The sequence below is a fragment of the Elgaria multicarinata genome, chromosome 2 (assembly GCF_023053635.1).
Source record: "Elgaria multicarinata webbii isolate HBS135686 ecotype San Diego chromosome 2, rElgMul1.1.pri, whole genome shotgun sequence".
Classification (NCBI taxonomy): Eukaryota; Metazoa; Chordata; class Lepidosauria; order Squamata; family Anguidae; genus Elgaria; species Elgaria multicarinata.
In genome coordinates, this window is record NC_086172.1 from 146726173 (window position 1) to 146730602 (window position 4430).

The window sequence follows — 4430 nt, forward strand, 5'->3', positions numbered from 1 at the left end:
CTGGCACAGTAGACTAGGAAGTGAAACCTAAAAAAGATCTTCCTTCCCTCTCCTCAAAGATTCATCAGGCTAAGAATGAATTCACAATGGGATTGCTCAAACTTAAAACAGGAACTTTGCACTTCATAGATAAGAACTGAGCCTTTCTAAATCATACTGTCTGGGAAGATTTAAAGTTATACATTTTTTGTTTTATATTATTCTCATGTTTAATAAACACCAGAATGATGTTTATAAAGCCACCATTCTGCTAGCACGCTCAAAGTGGCTTGCAGAATTATTGTAAAAAACATAGTGAAACCAAAATATAATTGATATAAAAACATATAAAATCGTAAAACTGCAGGATGAGATTTAAAGTAACACCATTCAGTGAAATAAAAAATAATTCTCCTGCTCCTGAGAACTGTCATATTTTAACTACCGAACTACATGTGGGTGAGAGGCAGGAGCATTGAGAGGTTTGTTTGGAGTCACTTTAATCTCCAGCCTGGTGCCCTCCAGATGTGTTGGTTTACAACCTCCCACCACTGGGGATGATGGAAATTGTAGTCCAACAAATCAGAGGGGCCAGATAGAGACTGCACTGAGGGAATCTCAGGTGTTTTGCATGGAGAGCAGCATTTCGAGTTGCTCATTTGCATACATTAATATGCTTAAATGTATGCACACATTATGCATTTAATATGCTTTTAAATACATTTTAAAAATACCAGCTGGATAGCTTTGAGGCTAAGCTTCACCTTTGACACACCCCACAAAAAGAGCAAGTATGCAATTGACTTGATGTCTACAGATTCCTATTCAAAGGCAGCTTAGTCTGCACAATGCTTGCCTTATGGATCCATTGAGGGGGCCCTACTTGAATGATAGGGGAAGGGGTTTGCAGCAACTTGAACAGGGGCCTTGATTTGTAGAACCTCTTTTCCCAACTCCCCTGACACTTACTGGACTTGTTCACATATGTACAGGCGGGTGGAAGGGAGGGTAGTTAGGGCAACTAGAGCGGGGAGAGTAAACGAAGCTACAACATGTGTGACCATTATACAACCACAGAACCGTGCAGCCCCACGTGGTTCCCTTACCACTGCCTGTTCCATGGTTAGCAAGTCATCCTCCCCCCACTGTGGCCACATATCCCAGCAGTCACCGCATCGGAAATCAGATTGTGCTGGACACTAGCCAGTGCACAGCGATCTTGACCATATAGATAGTCCATGTGGGCTAGAGCATTGCCGGAAGTTGCGGCAATGCTCTAGGAGGTTATCTCTATGGTCACTTTTTTTTCTTTGCGGGATGCCCATTTTTAACTATGGGGAGCCTGACAGTTGACCCAGTAAGGCACCTCAGGGGCCCTTAACCTCAGTGCAGAAGGTGGTTTCCTGGGGTGGTTAAAGTAGCCATCGTGGTTGGGATCTCCCCCACCCACAACATGCTAAGCCACTGTGATTTGCTCAAAAACACTAACCACCATGGTGTAGTGTGAAATCTGAACAGGCCCAGTGTGATCTTTTCTCCAGGGTTTTCAGCTTGACCTTGTGTCCACCTCTCTAAACAACCCTATGGCTTTCCTGCTGTCTTTTATGTATGTTTTTATGTATGGAGGACGCTGAACTTGAAAAGAATGGTTTAGCAAAGTATTTTTTGGGTGCCTGCTATTCTTTGTGTGTGTGTGGCTGTGTAAGCAGAACTATACTTGACAAATGTAGGATGCTGCATTTTGGGAGTTATTGCAATATTGATGATGATTCCCCCTGTCCCCCATTCATATATGGGAAGTTACAAAAGGAACAATATGAATGAAGGGCTGACTTGAAAGAACAGTTTTTGCTACTTGGTTTAGTACGTGGTGACTCAGAGCTTGTGGAGAGTAATGTAGACAGAACAAGCAAGGCAGGATAATTTGCAAAACCTGACAGCATAATGGATTCACTAAGGAAAAGCTCTATGGAGGACAAAAGATAACAAGCAGGATTTCCATTTCATTTGCAGAATATCCTATTTGTCCCAAGCCCCAGCAGTACAAGAATATTTCTGTGTGATGCCATACCTTAGAGACAAATGAGAAGGGAAAGAACAAACCTCATAAAAGAACAGACAACAATGGGATTAGGAGGATAAACTGGCAGCAGGTAGAACAGGAATATAAAGTGATGGTCCTGTAGGAAAGGTTTGGGGAACAAAGGACATGTTTGAACAAAAAACAAGGGCAGCCATGTTGGCCATAAGAAAAATTGCAAAATCCATCTGGTGTAATACATTTATTAGGCCAACTCAAAGATCACAACAAACAAACCATACAAGTTTTTGAGATCTCAAGATCCCTTCATCGGGCAACCTGCTTTTTGTAACATCTTGCTTACTGCGACGTGCAAATTGGCCCAGTCTCTTTCTCTCCCATTCCACACTGCAGCTTCAACTGTTTCTCTCTTGCATATAGATCTTGCTGACATCATGTGGTGTGGGGGAGGCATGCTCTCTACCCCCTCCAGCACCCTCAAGGAAGACACAGCTGTTTTCAAGCTATTGGGAGCAATTAGCCAGCAATCTTGGCCTGACAAACTTGGCTTCTGACCACTAACTCATGAAATGTAAGCAGTCCTTCTGGTCCCAAAACTACGGTGTCTTGTGGCACCTTAAAGACTAACAGAGTTATTGTGGAATAAGCTTTTTGTTGACTACAACTCTATTAGTTGCACCTCTGTTGTTTTTGTTGCAACACGCTATGAGGGCTACTACCCTGGAAATTGTTACTTCTGGTCCCAGTAAACCTCTCTTGACCAAACTCCCAAAACTCAGAATGCAGGGATGAGAGTGCATAGCTAGAAAGACAATTTCTTCTGCAAAGCAAGAAGGGAGGGGCTGTGGCTTAGTGGTAGAGCACCTGCTTTGCATGCAGAAGGCCCCAGGTTCAATCCCTGGCATCTCCAGATAGGACTAAGAATGAATCCTGCCTAAAAATCTAGAGAGCTGCTGCCAGCCAGTGTGGACAATACTGGGCTAGATGGACCAATGATCTGATTGGGGCCTTAGCTAGACCTAAGGTTTATCCCTGGGTTGTCCCTGCCTGCTCCTGGGATATCCTGTGTCATTTACATGAACAGAGATGACTCCGGGACGATCCCCGGATAAGCCTTAGGTCTAGCTAAGGCCTTAGTATAAGGCAGTTTCCTTTGTTCCTCAGCTGGTGGGGAGGGCGATGTCAAACGAAAAACCAGTCCCTGTCATGCCTGACCAATGCTGAGTGGAAAACTTTGCCTAATAATTATGCCAACCCCAGGTCAAATGCTAACATCCTCACTCCAAACTACTTATCCACTGATTCAGTAAGAGTTTCCAAAATGTACAGGTTCTGGATTCTTGGTACCAGATTAGCTCTACTGTTTCCTTTAATTTAGTAAGGCCCTGCAGAGCTGGACAGCTGCCAGTCAGTCTGTCAAGACGGGAACTATTTTGGGAATTTTTATGATGGAATAATATTTTTTTGGTAAACAAACGGAAAGCTGTTAAACAGGGACCTTCACCTCTCAGCTCCCGGTTCACCTCCCTCACTGCTGCAAAGCCACAGTGGTTGCACTGTCCACCTCAAAGAACTCCCCTCACAGCTCTAGTGGGGACAAAGTAAACAGCAGCCTTTTTGCTCTCTTTTCATTAACTCTTCAACACAAAAATGTGAGGAAGAAAAAGAAACTGTCTGGTTCAATGGACAGAATGAAGTATTTACCCACTGGATTTAACTCTTCAAAATGCCCAGAAAGTACATTGGCATATAGCCAGCAGTTAACTTTGTTAATAAGCATGGAGCATGCTGTGTCCATCATTGAAAATAATCACGCAACTCTTCCTTTCCACTTTACTGTTGAGCAGTTTTGTTTTCAGGAGTGAAGCTTGGCCATCAGGTGACAATGGCCTTAGCTAGACCTAAGGTTTATCCTGGGATCGTCCTGGGGTTGTCCCTGCCTGCTCCCGGGATATCCTGTGTGTCATTTACATGAACAGGGATGACCCTGGGATGATCCCGGGATAAATCTTAGGTCTAGCTAGGCCAAAGACGAGAAAACAATGGCAGCTGGTGACAATGGCAGTGAGAAGACTGTTTTACCAAGGGAGGGGACCCATTGAGGATGTCTTGCCTAAGGGCCCTCAAAAAACATGGAGCCAGCCCTGTTGGCCATGAATGTAAGGAGCAGACATAAGAGGAATTTCCTACCCTGATTAGCCAAATGGAATGGTCTGAGAACTGGTTCTAAGAGAAAAGTAACAGGAGCTCAGTAAACTTTCAGGGCAAACTTAAACCCCAGTTCTATGCATGCTTAGTTGATGTACATCCCACTGTGGTAGATGGGGTTTATTCTCAGGTAAATGTTCATAAAATTTCAGCCTTATGCTGCAATCCTACATGCACTTACTTGGGAATACACCCCATAGAA

The 4430-nt window shown here is 43.8% G+C and overlaps 1 non-coding gene across 1 annotated transcript; it reads left to right on the top strand.

Moving 5' to 3' along the window:
* Positions 1-2858: 2858 nt before the first annotated feature.
* Positions 2859-2930, top strand: TRNAA-UGC (transfer RNA alanine (anticodon UGC)). Its single transcript has one exon. It is a non-coding gene; the product is annotated as a tRNA-Ala (tRNA).
* The last annotated feature ends 1500 nt before the right edge of the window (positions 2931-4430 follow it).